We start from the raw sequence: 18,318 nt of genomic DNA, 5'->3' as shown, positions 1-18,318 counted from the left end.
CAGTGCTAATGCATGAAACTATAAAACATGCACGAGAAATGGGATGGGATGAAATTCCCGGTGAAACGAAAAACGCGGGTTGTGCTGTTAGGCAAATTGAACAGTCAGATCAAAATGGCTCCGAGAACCACAATCCTCTGAGCACCAACTAACGAGCCAGGAGTGCAGAAATGAGATACGGAAGCAAGCATCGGCCCAAGGAATTCCTAGAGCTGCGACTCAGATAGAGCCTACCGGCATTACTCTGAGTGCGATTCACGCATGCAAGTACCAACTTTAATAACAATCAACAAACTGCCACAGAATGAGTGCTCCGTGCAGCTGCAGTACTTCCCAAATCAAAAGTCACTCGTGTTGCGCAGTACCCAATTTCTGCTCCGGCACGGGCTGGAATTTCTGAAGTAATTCAGGATTTGGAAAAATGCCAAATTATTTCTAGGACCCACTCTCCATACAGCTCTCTGGTTTGGCCAGTCCGTCCACCGGATGGGAGGTGGCGCTTGGCAATTGATTGTCGATGCTTAAATGCCAGTACAGACCCATGGGCGGCTGCAGTCCCCAATATTGCAACTTTGACAGCCGCGTTGCGAGCTGCAGCGCATCCTTGGATGGCAGCGCTAGAAGATGTGAAAGAGACGTTCTTTATGGTTCCCTTGCAGGAGGAGGATAAAGAAGAACTTGCTTTTGCATGGGAAGGTGAATACCTATACCATTTAATAGACTCCCACGGGGATATAAACACTCCCCCACAATTGCTCATGCTGCACTTGCTGAACTTTTGCAAACAGTTTTGCTCCCTGACGAGGTAAAACTATAGCAGCATAGCGGTGATATTCTAATCGGAGGAAACTGCCCTGAATAGGTGGGAGAGGCTGCGGCGGCAGCAGTTTGGCAAGCATTGCATGAAGCCCAAAGTGCAATTCTGCCTGAAAAAGGCCAAGGACCCAGCAAAGAAGTAGAATTTCTGGGCACGTGGTAGATTGCCGGTAGCGCGACAATTCCACCGGACACTGTACATGAAACAGAACAATCACAAATGCCTCAATCTAAAAAAAGAGTTACACAACTGAAGGGCACTTTAGGATCCTGGAGAAAACAGGTACTTGGATTCTCCATGGTTGCCCGTCCACTGTATTCACCTTTAGGAAAGGGGAAACCATGGAAATGGGGCACAGAACATGACGAGGCAGCCAAAACCCTAATAGAGGAAGTGAAAGCGTATCAATGTTTAGGACCCGTCCATCCTCATGATCCTATTATGGCAGAACGGGGTTTTACAGAACATGGTACTTGCTGCATCCTATTTCAGACCGGCCCCAACGGACCAAAAAAAGACCTACACTGCTTAGCCCGACTACATTCAAAGAGACAGAGCAAAGGTATTCCGACTGGGAAGAAGGTCTCTCGTCTTGACTCTGTGCAATTAAAGAAGTTGAGGAGATGCTCCAAGAGCAACTTGTCCAAACTAGAGGTCCATTTAACTTATTAGAAACCACCCTAAAAGGGGCTGCTCCCCTAGGAGGAAGCGCACAGAAGTCGACAGCCAGGAAATGCTATGCCTGTAGAGTGGGAGCAGCAGAGGAAATGCAGCTAGCTGAAGGACACACAAAGGTTTCTACGTTACAAATGCCTGTTAACGCTGACCCACTAGCATTACATCAACCATTTAACCCTTCCCCAACGCTAGGTGTGCCCTCCTTCACTGAAGATACATCGCCTGAGGGCGTTTGGTTTACCGATGCCTGAGCTAAGAGAGTAGCTGGTAAGCGGCCATATAAAGCTGTTGCAATAGAAATCAAAACTGGTAAAGAAGTTATTGAAGAAGGAGAGGGCAGTGCCCAAGTAGGAGAATTAAGAGCAGTTGCTTTAGCAGCACAAAATGAAGAAAAAAAAATCAAATACGTGGACTTTTATGCTGTTTGGGCAGGCGCCACACGGTGGCTCTGTCCATGGGAAGCCCTACATTGGGAAATCAATAGATCCCCAGTCTGGAGAACTGACGACTGGCAATTACTATTAAGCATAGCCAGGGAAACACCCTTCCCAACAGGATGGGTAAAAGCTCATGCCAAAGATAATAAACCAGCCACAAACTGGAACCAAAAGGTAGATGAAGTAACAAAAATCAGGAAAATAGAAATGGGTCATTCTTTCGACCCTGCATGGTATCTATCGACTGGGAGAACGGTTACATCAGAAATCAGGTCCTACGGGCTGAGAAGCTCTTTATCTTGTAGCTCACAGCCGAGGCAGGCCTCTCAGCAGAAAAAAATGCAAAACCCTTCTCACCGGGCAAGCCAAGGGACGACTAAGGAAATAACTAAAGCCACACGACGGCCAATGGGACAGCCGCCTTTCTGAAACCTTACCACAGATAAACAGTCGGTATGGTCCCTACGGAAGCCCAATTACTCGAGCCTTTTTACCACCTCCTCTGTAAAAGCCCCTGAACAACGGGCGTAACTGGTCCAACAGGATGGCCGTGGATCTATTCTCATGTAGGCTACAATGGATATGCACCCAATACTCACCCTGCCAAATTTCTAAATTTGTCTGTGTAGCACGATGCAATAACTTTGTCTTCCATAAGCACCAACAGATTATAAAACTGGAGATAAAGACTGGCAAATTCCATCTCTGAAAGGGACGAGCGGAGACACCATTTCAATAGGATGTCGAGTTGAAGCCCACGCTGAACGCGCAACAGCTTTACGTGTTACTGTAGAATATGCTGGAAACAAGCTCTAACACAATTTTGACCGTACACACTTGTCCTTACAGGCACGAAAGTTGGTATACCTTTAGCATCTTGCGCTCAGCACTCATAACGAGTTTTTGGGCCGACTCCAAATTTCATTCCAGCATGGCTCCTCAGGTCAGAATCAAAATGCAACGGCCAAATTTACCAACCTGACCTCCTATTAAACTGTCTCCTTGCATCTATAACGCAGGCCCCCACGTAATCAAAACCACAGGACAACAACGAGTTCTCTTTAACCCTAGCTGGCCTCTAAAGAGAGCGGAGCTAGCACTGCATATGAACACAGTGGCCACCAGATCAGACTGTGCTGCCTTTCTGGGAGTTGCTCCCCGTGGCTGGCTAGCATGGTTACACAGACGATCTTTAAAACAATCCCGACGTCTGCGACGGGATGCCGCTGGGTTACTGGGAACAGGATGAGGAGTACTAAAGAGCACAGACGCTGAAGTCCTAATGAACAAAATAACTGCTCCTACTGATGACCTAACCAAACTGGGACGCTCACTAAAATCATCTTTATTGGCCTCAGGTGTAAGTTAATGGCTCCTATCAGGCATTTTACCTCATTGGGAACAAATTGAAGAAAATGATCATCAATTACGTGCAAAAGCCCTCAGAGCAACCCAATGCCTCTCTTGCCTTGAGTTGTGTCCAAGCACAGTTGTGGGTACAGTCGGTAGTAGCGACTGTTACTGGAGAAGGAGAAGATGGGACCCTACCTACTGAAATTTGTAAATTGATTTGGGACAAGGCCTCAGAATTTGAAAAGGAGTTGCAGTCGTGGTGGCAAGTAGTCCAGTCATCACGCAGAAAGGCTTTGTCCTCACTATACGCAATGCTCCGGTGTACGGTATGTACCCAGCCATTGCGTTAGGACCGAATCACCATGGAACCGTACTCTCTCCCTTAGAGCACTGAGTGCGGGCCCATCAGCAGGAGGGAAAGTGGCAAACAATTGATGTCAATGCGTGCTTTGTACGAGAACAACAGGGTTTTGCTTGTGAAAGTAATACCCTTACAGCTCGAGGCATCTGTCTGGGAGCGGAAGAAAACCTTTGCCACTTTGAAATCCCTCCACATGAAGTTCCTGAAACCACAGTAATATGTGTCGGGAAAGGACATATTTGCACGTGAACATTATGTAAATCCTCAGTAACAGATAACACTGCTTATAACATAACAAATCCATTTAATCTACGTGTAGGTAATTTGTTCATGATCGTTGGTTGTGATTTTAATTACTCTGCACCAATAATTGCTCATGATGCTCTGTCCTTTGATTACATGCTATACCGCGAGTTACAACCTACACCTATCAGGATGAATCTAACCGTAATCAGACGACTCCTCCGCCATCCTGATTTGATCAAGCTCCTAGGAGAAGTGCGAGAAACCGGACAAAAGACCCTTACCACCGTTCATCACGATGTGAATGAAATACACCGAGTGTTAAGAAGAGTCGAAAAAGATGGAGAACACCACTGGTGGGAAGCCCTGTCTGGATGCTGTCTGACAGCGACGGGCACGCGGAACCTGGTGTTGCACCCCATCGTCATTTTGCTGACTGTTGTTGTACTGTGCTTGTGGCTAATTATTGTTTTATCCATCAGAATGTGGAAAACGGCTACACAAATTGCACTACTGCCAAAATTTCCCCGCGTATATGCCCTTCTGCCCCCACCCCCCCCGTAAATAATATCACTCAACCACATTTAGCAAAACTTTAGCTAATTGACAGAAGCTAACCAAACACACAAACAAGTAAAATTGGGTTACGGCATTATCTGTTTATCGGCGCAGAGGCGAGAGGCAACCACACTGCCACTCTATGGGACGAGACAAATTGACTTTAGGCAGGGGGTGGATTGCAGCGGTGCGACCCCCCACCCTCGTTGAGCCGCTCGATACTTGGTGCAATCTCTCCCCCCTCTTCTGGGCCGCATACCTGAGCAGCAGACCAGAGCGTTGAGGCACCCCCTTAACGTGCCTGGCTCTTGCTTCCTTGGTAACAGGAACGGCCTGGTACCTCTGTGCTCAAACCATAACATTCTTGTTCCCTTATTATTTGGGAACAATGGGGATAATCGATCACCTCCTGACAAGCTGGTGCACCTGTGCCTGGGCCGTGGCCCAAAAGCGGGGGGATACCAGCAAGTTCTGAGTCTGCGCAGCTGTTGGAAGGTACCGGGATATGCCATCACCTGAACTGGGCCGACGTGGAGAAGTACCTGACAAAAGTCAGTTACCTTGTGCCCTACAAAGAGCGATTCTAAGCGAGACCCTTTGGAGCTCTCCTGGATCGCAATGGGCTGTGACCAGTACCCCCACCTGGACTGGAACTGGACAATGGCAAAACGAACTTAAAGAATCTCAATTAAAACAACAAAAACTGGAGGAACGCGTCAGAATGGTGCTAATGCAATCTTCAACCCCACCCCACCCCCCCGACATAGTTCAAATTAAAAAAATTAATTGTGTCTCCCAAAGAGACGGGGGACGGTAATATCTGGGGTGATTCAAATAATAACAGCTCAGGCAAAGGTAATTCTCTTCACCAGCCTGAGCCCTCCGTACTCCCAGTCAGACCTATTATTATTAAACCAGAAGTAACTACAGGACCACGGGGTCGTGTAGGAAACCATATTAGTAAAACAACCCCCTTTGATCCGATTCAGATGGCCAATTTACAAGAACGCTACGGCCGCAAACCTGAAGAAACTGAGACTGAATATCTATGGAGAGCGTCTGTAACCGGGGGAGATAGAATTTTGCTAAACGGTGATGAAGCCAAGGGTTTTTGGGGTCCTGGTATCTTCTGCAATGCTGGTCCCGACCCTCCGGATCAGCCTCAGTCACCTAGCAGCAGAGCGGCATATTGCACTGGTGGCATCGATAGCTTGGAGAGAGGAGAACCTTGATTAATACCTATTAAATCTCTATATTAAATCTCTTATTAAATCTCTACACGAACTCTCTGTAGCTTTCACAAAAGCTGCCTGTATCCCGGCTGTGTGTCAACGCTGTCCCGTTGATGTTGCTATCTCAGCACCGGGAGATCCTGCTATACTTAGACCACTAATGAAAGGAGCCCCTGCCACACTCAAACCCTTCTTCATTGCAAAGCAAGATGAAATGCAAAGAGATTTAAATCTCAATGAGTTAATAAGCTTGACGCGAGCCGTCGACTTTAATGAAGAAGCAGAATTAGTGCGAAGGGAAGGCCCTGCCTGGGCAGTGCTAATGCATGAAACTATAAAACATGCACGAGAAATGGGATGGGATGAAATTCCCGGTGAAACGAAAAACGCGGGTTGTGCTGTTAGGCAAATTGAACAGTCAGATCAAAATGGCTCCGAGAACCACAATCCTCTGAGCACCAACTAACGAGCCAGGAGTGCAGAAATGAGATACGGAAGCAAGCATCGGCCCAAGGAATTCCTAGAGCTGCGACTCAGATAGAGCCTACCGGCATTACTCTGAGTGCGATTCACGCATGCAAGTACCAACTTTAATAACAATCAACAAACTGCCACAGAATGAGTGCTCCGTGCAGCTGCAGTACTTCCCAAATCAAAAGTCACTCGTGTTGCGCAGTACCCAATTTCTGCTCCGGCACGGGCTGGAATTTCTGAAGTAATTCAGGATTTGGAAAAATGCCAAATTATTTCTAGGACCCACTCTCCATACAGCTCTCTGGTTTGGCCAGTCCGTCCACCGGATGGGAGGTGGCGCTTGGCAATTGATTGTCGATGCTTAAATGCCAGTACAGACCCATGGGCGGCTGCAGTCCCCAATATTGCAACTTTGACAGCCGCGTTGCGAGCTGCAGCGCATCCTTGGATGGCAGCGCTAGAAGATGTGAAAGAGACGTTCTTTATGGTTCCCTTGCAGGAGGAGGATAAAGAAGAACTTGCTTTTGCATGGGAAGGTGAATACCTATACCATTTAATAGACTCCCACGGGGATATAAACACTCCCCCACAATTGCTCATGCTGCACTTGCTGAACTTTTGCAAACAGTTTTGCTCCCTGACGAGGTAAAACTATAGCAGCATAGCGGTGATATTCTAATCGGAGGAAACTGCCCTGAATAGGTGGGAGAGGCTGCGGCGGCAGCAGTTTGGCAAGCATTGCATGAAGCCCAAAGTGCAATTCTGCCTGAAAAAGGCCAAGGACCCAGCAAAGAAGTAGAATTTCTGGGCACGTGGTGGATTGCCGGTAGCGCGACAATTCCACCGGACACTGTACATGAAACAGAACAATCACAAATGCCTCAATCTAAAAAAAGAGTTACACAACTGAAGGGCACTTTAGGATCCTGGAGAAAACAGGTACTTGGATTCTCCATGGTTGCCCGTCCACTGTATTCACCTTTAGGAAAGGGGAAACCATGGAAATGGGGCACAGAACATGACGAGGCAGCCAAAACCCTAATAGAGGAAGTGAAAGCGTATCAATGTTTAGGACCCGTCCATCCTCATGATCCTATTATGGCAGAACGGGGTTTTACAGAACATGGTACTTGCTGCATCCTATTTCAGACCGGCCCCAACGGACCAAAAAAAGACCTACACTGCTTAGCCCGACTACATTCAAAGAGACAGAGCAAAGGTATTCCGACTGGGAAGAAGGTCTCTCGTCTTGACTCTGTGCAATTAAAGAAGTTGAGGAGATGCTCCAAGAGCAACTTGTCCAAACTAGAGGTCCATTTAACTTATTAGAAACCACCCTAAAAGGGGCTGCTCCCCTAGGAGGAAGCGCACAGAAGTCGACAGCCAGGAAATGCTATGCCTGTAGAGTGGGAGCAGCAGAGGAAATGCAGCTAGCTGAAGGACACACAAAGGTTTCTACGTTACAAATGCCTGTTAACGCTGACCCACTAGCATTACATCAACCATTTAACCCTTCCCCAACGCTAGGTGTGCCCTCCTTCACTGAAGATACATCGCCTGAGGGCGTTTGGTTTACCGATGCCTGAGCTAAGAGAGTAGCTGGTAAGCGGCCATATAAAGCTGTTGCAATAGAAATCAAAACTGGTAAAGAAGTTATTGAAGAAGGAGAGGGCAGTGCCCAAGTAGGAGAATTAAGAGCAGTTGCTTTAGCAGCACAAAATGAAGAAAAAAAAATCAAATACGTGGACTTTTATGCTGTTTGGGCAGGCGCCACACGGTGGCTCTGTCCATGGGAAGCCCTACATTGGGAAATCAATAGATCCCCAGTCTGGAGAACTGACGACTGGCAATTACTATTAAGCATAGCCAGGGAAACACCCTTCCCAACAGGATGGGTAAAAGCTCATGCCAAAGATAATAAACCAGCCACAAACTGGAACCAAAAGGTAGATGAAGTAACAAAAATCAGGAAAATAGAAATGGGTCATTCTTTCGACCCTGCATGGTATCTATCGACTGGGAGAACGGTTACATCAGAAATCAGGTCCTACGGGCCGAGAAGCTCTTTATCTTGTAGCTCACAGCCGAGGCAGGCCTCTCAGCAGAAAAAAATGCAAAACCCTTCTCACCGGGCAAGCCAAGGGACGACTAAGGAAATAACTAAAGCCACACGACGGCCAATGGGACAGCCGCCTTTCTGAAACCTTACCACAGATAAACAGTCGGTATGGTCCCTACGGAAGCCCAATTACTCGAGCCTTTTTACCACCTCCTCTGTAAAAGCCCCTGAACAACGGGCGTAACTGGTCCAACAGGATGGCCGTGGATCTATTCTCATGTAGGCTACAATGGATATGCACCCAATACTCACCCTGCCAAATTTCTAAATTTGTCTGTGTAGCACGATGCAATAACTTTGTCTTCCATAAGCACCAACAGATTATAAAACTGGAGATAAAGACTGGCAAATTCCATCTCTGAAAGGGACGAGCGGAGACACCATTTCAATAGGATGTCGAGTTGAAGCCCACGCTGAACGCGCAACAGCTTTACGTGTTACTGTAGAATATGCTGGAAACAAGCTCTAACACAATTTTGACCGTACACACTTGTCCTTACAGGCACGAAAGTTGGTATACCTTTAGCATCTTGCGCTCAGCACTCATAACGAGTTTTTGGGCCGACTCCAAATTTCATTCCAGCATGGCTCCTCAGGTCAGAATCAAAATGCAACGGCCAAATTTACCAACCTGACCTCCTATTAAACTGTCTCCTTGCATCTATAACGCAGGCCCCCACGTAATCAAAACCACAGGACAACAACGAGTTCTCTTTAACCCTAGCTGGCCTCTAAAGAGAGCGGAGCTAGCACTGCATATGAACACAGTGGCCACCAGATCAGACTGTGCTGCCTTTCTGGGAGTTGCTCCCCGTGGCTGGCTAGCATGGTTACACGGACGATCTTTAAAACAATCCCGACGTCTGCGACGGGATGCCGCTGGGTTACTGGGAACAGGATGAGGAGTACTAAAGAGCACAGACGCTGAAGTCCTAATGAACAAAATAACTGCTCCTACTGATGACCTAACCAAACTGGGACGCTCACTAAAATCATCTTTATTGGCCTCAGGTGTAAGTTAATGGCTCCTATCAGGCATTTTACCTCATTGGGAACAAATTGAAGAAAATGATCATCAATTACGTGCAAAAGCCCTCAGAGCAACCCAATGCCTCTCTTGCCTTGAGTTGTGTCCAAGCACAGTTGTGGGTACAGTCGGTAGTAGCGACTGTTACTGGAGAAGGAGAAGATGGGACCCTACCTACTGAAATTTGTAAATTGATTTGGGACAAGGCCTCAGAATTTGAAAAGGAGTTGCAGTCGTGGTGGCAAGTAGTCCAGTCATCACGCAGAAAGGCTTTGTCCTCACTATACGCAATGCTCCGGTGTACGGTATGTACCCAGCCATTGCATTAGGACCGAATCACCATGGAACCGTACTCTCTCCCTTAGAGCACTGAGTGCGGGCCCATCAGCAGGAGGGAAAGTGGCAAACAATTGATGTCAATGCGTGCTTTGTACGAGAACAACAGGGTTTTGCTTGTGAAAGTAATACCCTTACAGCTCGAGGCATCTGTCTGGGAGCGGAAGAAAACCTTTGCCACTTTGAAATCCCTCCACATGAAGTTCCTGAAACCACAGTAATATGTGTCGGGAAAGGACATATTTGCACGTGAACATTATGTAAATCCTCAGTAACAGATAACACTGCTTATAACATAACAAATCCATTTAATCTACGTGTAGGTAATTTGTTCATGATCGTTGGTTGTGATTTTAATTACTCTGCACCAATAATTGCTCATGATGCTCTGTCCTTTGATTACATGCTATACCGCGAGTTACAACCTACACCTATCAGGATGAATCTAACCGTAATCAGACGACTCCTCCGCCATCCTGATTTGATCAAGCTCCTAGGAGAAGTGCGAGAAACCGGACAAAAGACCCTTACCACCGTTCATCACGATGTGAATGAAATACACCGAGTGTTAAGAAGAGTCGAAAAAGATGGAGAACACCACTGGTGGGAAGCCCTGTCTGGATGCTGTCTGACAGCGACGGGCACGCGGAACCTGGTGTTGCACCCCATCGTCATTTTGCTGACTGTTGTTGTACTGTGCTTGTGGCTAATTATTGTTTTATCCATCAGAATGTGGAAAACGGCTACACAAATTGCACTACTGCCAAAATTTCCCCGCGTATATGCCCTTCTGCCCCCACCCCCCCCGTAAATAATATCACTCAACCACATTTAGCAAAACTTTAGCTAATTGACAGAAGCTAACCAAACACACAAACAAGTAAAATTGGGTTACGGCATTATCTGTTTATCGGCGCAGAGGCGAGAGGCAACCACACTGCCACTCTATGGGACGAGACAAATTGACTTTAGGCAGGGGGTGGATTGCAGCGGTGCGACCCCCCACCCTCGTTGAGCCGCTCGATACTTGGTGCAATCTCTCCCCCCTCTTCTGGGCCGCATACCTGAGCAGCAGACCAGAGCGTTGAGGCACCCCCTTAACGTGCCTGGCTCTTGCTTCCTTGGTAACAGGAACGGCCTGGTACCTCTGTGCTCAAACCATAACATTCTTGTTCCCTTATTATTTGGGAACAATGGGGATAATCGATCACCTCCTGACAAGCTGGTGCACCTGTGCCTGGGCCGTGGCCCAAAAGCGGGGGGATACCAGCAAGTTCTGAGTCTGCGCAGCTGTTGGAAGGTACCGGGATATGCCATCACCTGAACTGGGCCGACGTGGAGAAGTACCTGACAAAAGTCAGTTACCTTGTGCCCTACAAAGAGCGATTCTAAGCGAGACCCTTTGGAGCTCTCCTGGATCGCAATGGGCTGTGACCAGTACCCCCACCTGGACTGGAACTGGACAATGGCAAAACGAACTTAAAGAATCTCAATTAAAACAACAAAAACTGGAGGAACGCGTCAGAATGGTGCTAATGCAATCTTCAACCCCACCCCACCCCCCGACATAGTTCAAATTAAAAAAATTAATTGTGTCTCCCAAAGAGACGGGGGACGGTAATATCTGGGGTGATTCAAATAATAACAGCTCAGGCAAAGGTAATTCTCTTCACCAGCCTGAGCCCTCCGTACTCCCAGTCAGACCTATTATTATTAAACCAGAAGTAACTACAGGACCACGGGGTCGTGTAGGAAACCATATTAGTAAAACAACCCCCTTTGATCCGATTCAGATGGCCAATTTACAAGAACGCTACGGCCGCAAACCTGAAGAAACTGAGACTGAATATCTATGGAGAGCGTCTGTAACCGGGGGAGATAGAATTTTGCTAAACGGTGATGAAGCCAAGGGTTTTTGGGGTCCTGGTATCTTCTGCAATGCTGGTCCCGACCCTCCGGATCAGCCTCAGTCACCTAGCAGCAGAGCGGCATATTGCACTGGTGGCATCGATAGCTTGGAGAGAGGAGAACCTTGATTAATACCTATTAAATCTCTATATTAAATCTCTTATTAAATCTCTACACGAACTCTCTGTAGCTTTCACAAAAGCTGCCTGTATCCCGGCTGTGTGTCAACGCTGTCCCGTTGATGTTGCTATCTCAGCACCGGGAGATCCTGCTATACTTAGACCACTAATGAAAGGAGCCCCTGCCACACTCAAACCCTTCTTCATTGCAAAGCAAGATGAAATGCAAAGAGATTTAAATCTCAATGAGTTAATAAGCTTGACGCGAGCCGTCGACTTTAATGAAGAAGCAGAATTAGTGCGAAGGGAAGGCCCTGCCTGGGCAGTGCTAATGCATGAAACTATAAAACATGCACGAGAAATGGGATGGGATGAAATTCCCGGTGAAACGAAAAACGCGGGTTGTGCTGTTAGGCAAATTGAACAGTCAGATCAAAATGGCTCCGAGAACCACAATCCTCTGAGCACCAACTAACGAGCCAGGAGTGCAGAAATGAGATACGGAAGCAAGCATCGGCCCAAGGAATTCCTAGAGCTGCGACTCAGATAGAGCCTACCGGCATTACTCTGAGTGCGATTCACGCATGCAAGTACCAACTTTAATAACAATCAACAAACTGCCACAGAATGAGTGCTCCGTGCAGCTGCAGTACTTCCCAAATCAAAAGTCACTCGTGTTGCGCAGTACCCAATTTCTGCTCCGGCACGGGCTGGAATTTCTGAAGTAATTCAGGATTTGGAAAAATGCCAAATTATTTCTAGGACCCACTCTCCATACAGCTCTCTGGTTTGGCCAGTCCGTCCACCGGATGGGAGGTGGCGCTTGGCAATTGATTGTCGATGCTTAAATGCCAGTACAGACCCATGGGCGGCTGCAGTCCCCAATATTGCAACTTTGACAGCCGCGTTGCGAGCTGCAGCGCATCCTTGGATGGCAGCGCTAGAAGATGTGAAAGAGACGTTCTTTATGGTTCCCTTGCAGGAGGAGGATAAAGAAGAACTTGCTTTTGCATGGGAAGGTGAATACCTATACCATTTAATAGACTCCCACGGGGATATAAACACTCCCCCACAATTGCTCATGCTGCACTTGCTGAACTTTTGCAAACAGTTTTGCTCCCTGACGAGGTAAAACTATAGCAGCATAGCGGTGATATTCTAATCGGAGGAAACTGCCCTGAATAGGTGGGAGAGGCTGCGGCGGCAGCAGTTTGGCAAGCATTGCATGAAGCCCAAAGTGCAATTCTGCCTGAAAAAGGCCAAGGACCCAGCAAAGAAGTAGAATTTCTGGGCACGTGGTGGATTGCCGGTAGCGCGACAATTCCACCGGACACTGTACATGAAACAGAACAATCACAAATGCCTCAATCTAAAAAAGAGTTACACAACTGAAGGGCACTTTAGGATCCTGGAGAAAACAGGTACTTGGATTCTCCATGGTTGCCCGTCCACTGTATTCACCTTTAGGAAAGGGGAAACCATGGAAATGGGGCACAGAACATGACGAGGCAGCCAAAACCCTAATAGAGGAAGTGAAAGCGTATCAATGTTTAGGACCCGTCCATCCTCATGATCCTATTATGGCAGAACGGGGTTTTACAGAACATGGTACTTGCTGCATCCTATTTCAGACCGGCCCCAACGGACCAAAAAAAGACCTACACTGCTTAGCCCGACTACATTCAAAGAGACAGAGCAAAGGTATTCCGACTGGGAAGAAGGTCTCTCGTCTTGACTCTGTGCAATTAAAGAAGTTGAGGAGATGCTCCAAGAGCAACTTGTCCAAACTAGAGGTCCATTTAACTTATTAGAAACCACCCTAAAAGGGGCTGCTCCCCTAGGAGGAAGCGCACAGAAGTCGACAGCCAGGAAATGCTATGCCTGTAGAGTGGGAGCAGCAGAGGAAATGCAGCTAGCTGAAGGACACACAAAGGTTTCTACGTTACAAATGCCTGTTAACGCTGACCCACTAGCATTACATCAACCATTTAACCCTTCCCCAACGCTAGGTGTGCCCTCCTTCACTGAAGATACATCGCCTGAGGGCGTTTGGTTTACCGATGCCTGAGCTAAGAGAGTAGCTGGTAAGCGGCCATATAAAGCTGTTGCAATAGAAATCAAAACTGGTAAAGAAGTTATTGAAGAAGGAGAGGGCAGTGCCCAAGTAGGAGAATTAAGAGCAGTTGCTTTAGCAGCACAAAATGAAGAAAAAAAAATCAAATACGTGGACTTTTATGCTGTTTGGGCAGGCGCCACACGGTGGCTCTGTCCATGGGAAGCCCTACATTGGGAAATCAATAGATCCCCAGTCTGGAGAACTGACGACTGGCAATTACTATTAAGCATAGCCAGGGAACACCCTTCCCAACAGGATGGGTAAAAGCTCATGCCAAAGATAATAAACCAGCCACAAACTGGAACCAAAAGGTAGATGAAGTAACAAAAATCAGGAAAATAGAAATGGGTCATTCTTTCGACCCTGCATGGTATCTATCGACTGGGAGAACGGTTACATCAGAAATCAGGTCCTACGGGCCGAGAAGCTCTTTATCTTGTAGCTCACAGCCGAGGCAGGCCTCTCAGCAGAAAAAAATGCAAAACCCTTCTCACCGGGCAAGCCAAGGGACGACTAAGGAAATAACTAAAGCCACACGACGGCCAATGGGACAGCCGCCTTTCTGAAACCTTACCACAGATAAACAGTCGGTATGGTCCCTACGGAAGCCCAATTACTCGAGCCTTTTTACCACCTCCTCTGTAAAAGCCCCTGAACAACGGGCGTAACTGGTCCAACAGGATGGCCGTGGATCTATTCTCATGTAGGCTACAATGGATATGCACCCAATACTCACCCTGCCAAATTTCTAAATTTGTCTGTGTAGCACGATGCAATAACTTTGTCTTCCATAAGCACCAACAGATTATAAAACTGGAGATAAAGACTGGCAAATTCCATCTCTGAAAGGGACGAGCGGAGACACCATTTCAATAGGATGTCGAGTTGAAGCCCACGCTGAACGCGCAACAGCTTTACGTGTTACTGTAGAATATGCTGGAAACAAGCTCTAACACAATTTTGACCGTACACACTTGTCCTTACAGGCACGAAAGTTGGTATACCTTTAGCATCTTGCGCTCAGCACTCATAACGAGTTTTTGGGCCGACTCCAAATTTCATTCCAGCATGGCTCCTCAGGTCAGAATCAAAATGCAACGGCCAAATTTACCAACCTGACCTCCTATTAAACTGTCTCCTTGCATCTATAACGCAGGCCCCCACGTAATCAAAACCACAGGACAACAACGAGTTCTCTTTAACCCTAGCTGGCCTCTAAAGAGAGCGGAGCTAGCACTGCATATGAACACAGTGGCCACCAGATCAGACTGTGCTGCCTTTCTGGGAGTTGCTCCCCGTGGCTGGCTAGCATGGTTACACAGACGATCTTTAAACCATCCCGACGTCTGCGACGGGATGCCGCTGGGTTACTGGGAACAGGATGAGGAGTACTAAAGAGCACAGACGCTGAAGTCCTAATGAACAAAATAACTGCTCCTACTGATGACCTAACCAAACTGGGACGCTCACTAAAATCATCTTTATTGGCCTCAGGTGTAAGTTAATGGCTCCTATCAGGCATTTTACCTCATTGGGAACAAATTGAAGAAAATGATCATCAATTACGTGCAAAAGCCCTCAGAGCAACCCAATGCCTCTCTTGCCTTGAGTTGTGTCCAAGCACAGTTGTGGGTACAGTCGGTAGTAGCGACTGTTACTGGAGAAGGAGAAGATGGGACCCTACCTACTGAAATTTGTAAATTGATTTGGGACAAGGCCTCAGAATTTGAAAAGGAGTTGCAGTCGTGGTGGCAAGTAGTCCAGTCATCACGCAGAAAGGCTTTGTCCTCACTATACGCAATGCTCCGGTGTACGGTATGTACCCAGCCATTGCATTAGGACCGAATCACCATGGAACCGTACTCTCTCCCTTAGAGCACTGAGTGCGGGCCCATCAGCAGGAGGGAAAGTGGCAAACAATTGATGTCAATGCGTGCTTTGTACGAGAACAACAGGGTTTTGCTTGTGAAAGTAATACCCTTACAGCTCGAGGCATCTGTCTGGGAGCGGAAGAAAACCTTTGCCACTTTGAAATCCCTCCACATGAAGTTCCTGAAACCACAGTAATATGTGTCGGGAAAGGACATATTTGCACGTGAACATTATGTAAATCCTCAGTAACAGATAACACTGCTTATAACATAACAAATCCATTTAATCTACGTGTAGGTAATTTGTTCATGATCGTTGGTTGTGATTTTAATTACTCTGCACCAATAATTGCTCATGATGCTCTGTCCTTTGATTACATGCTATACCGCGAGTTACAACCTACACCTATCAGGATGAATCTAACCGTAATCAGACGACTCCTCCGCCATCCTGATTTGATCAAGCTCCTAGGAGAAGTGCGAGAAACCGGACAAAAGACCCTTACCACCGTTCATCACGATGTGAATGAAATACACCGAGTGTTAAGAAGAGTCGAAAAAGATGGAGAACACCACTGGTGGGAAGCCCTGTCTGGATGCTGTCTGACAGCGACGGGCACGCGGAACCTGGTGTTGCACCCCATCGTCATTTTGCTGACTGTTGTTGTACTGTGCTTGTGGCTAATTATTGTTTTATCCATCAGAATGTGGAAAACGGCTACACAAATTGCACTACTGCCAAAATTTCCCCGCGTATATGCCCTTCTGCCCCCAACCCCCCCGTAAATAATATCACTCAACCACATTTAGCAAAACTTTAGCTAATTGACAGAAGCTAACCAAACACACAAACAAGTAAAATTGGGTTACGGCATTATCTGTTTATCGGCGCAGAGGCGAGAGGCAACCACACTGCCACTCTATGGGACGAGACAAATTGACTTTAGGCAGGGGGTGGATTGCAGCGGTGCGACCCCCCACCCTCGTTGAGCCGCTCGATACTTGGTGCAATCTCTCCCCCCTCTTCTGGGCCGCATACCTGAGCAGCAGACCAGAGCGTTGAGGCACCCCCTTAACGTGCCTGGCTCTTGCTTCCTTGGTAACAGGAACGGCCTGGTACCTCTGTGCTCAAACCATAACATTCTTGTTCCCTTATTATTTGGGAACAATGGGGATAATCGATCACCTCCTGACAAGCTGGTGCACCTGTGCCTGGGCCGTGGCCCAAAAGCGGGGGGATACCAGCAAGTTCTGAGTCTGCGCAGCTGTTGGAAGGTACCGGGATATGCCATCACCTGAACTGGGCCGACGTGGAGAAGTACCTGACAAAAGTCAGTTACCTTGTGCCCTACAAAGAGCGATTCTAAGCGAGACCCTTTGGAGCTCTCCTGGATCGCAATGGGCTGTGACCAGTACCCCCACCTGGACTGGAACTGGACAATGGCAAAACGAACTTAAAGAATCTCAATTAAAACAACAAAAACTGGAGGAACGCGTCAGAATGGTGCTAATGCAATCTTCAACCCCACCCCACCCCCCGACATAGTTCAAATTAAAAAAATTAATTGTGTCTCCCAAAGAGACGGGGGACGGTAATATCTGGGGTGATTCAAATAATAACAGCTCAGGCAAAGGTAATTCTCTTCACCAGCCTGAGCCCTCCGTACTCCCAGTCAGACCTATTATTATTAAACCAGAAGTAACTACAGGACCACGGGGTCGTGTAGGAAACCATATTAGTAAAACAACCCCCTTTGATCCGATTCAGATGGCCAATTTACAAGAACGCTACGGCCGCAAACCTGAAGAAACTGAGACTGAATATCTATGGAGAGCGTCTGTAACCGGGGGAGATAGAATTTTGCTAAACGGTGATGAAGCCAAGGGTTTTTGGGGTCCTGGTATCTTCTGCAATGCTGGTCCCGACCCTCCGGATCAGCCTCAGTCACCTAGCAGCAGAGCGGCATATTGCACTGGTGGCATCGATAGCTTGGAGAGAGGAGAACCTTGATTAATACCTATTAAATCTCTATATTAAATCTCTTATTAAATCTCTACACGAACTCTCTGTAGCTTTCACAAAAGCTGCCTGTATCCCGGCTGTGTGTCAACGCTGTCCCGTTGATGTTGCTATCTCAGCACCGGGAGATCCTGCTATACTTAGACCACTAATGAAAGGAGCCCCTGCCACACTCAAACCCTTCTTCATTGCAAAGCAAGATGAAATGCAAAGAGATTTAAATCTCAATGAGTTAATAAGCTTGACGCGAGCCGTCGACTTTAATGAAGAAGCAGAATTAGTGCGAAGGGAAGGCCCTGCCTGGGCAGTGCTAATGCATGAAACTATAAAACATGCACGAGAAATGGGATGGGATGAAATTCCCGGTGAAACGAAAAACGCGGGTTGTGCTGTTAGGCAAATTGAACAGTCAGATCAAAATGGCTCCGAGAACCCACAATCCTCTGAGCACCAACTAACGAGCCAGGAGTGCAGAAATGAGATACGGAAGCAAGCATCGGCCCAAGGAATTCCTAGAGCTGCGACTCAGATAGAGCCTACCGGCATTACTCTGAGTGCGATTCACGCATGCAAGTACCAACTTTAATAACAATCAACAAACTGCCACAGAATGAGTGCTCCGTGCAGCTGCAGTACTTCCCAAATCAAA

This window comes from Balearica regulorum, chromosome Z (assembly GCF_011004875.1).
Source record: "Balearica regulorum gibbericeps isolate bBalReg1 chromosome Z, bBalReg1.pri, whole genome shotgun sequence".
Classification (NCBI taxonomy): Eukaryota; Metazoa; Chordata; class Aves; order Gruiformes; family Gruidae; genus Balearica; species Balearica regulorum.
This window is presented reverse-complemented; position numbering follows the sequence as displayed.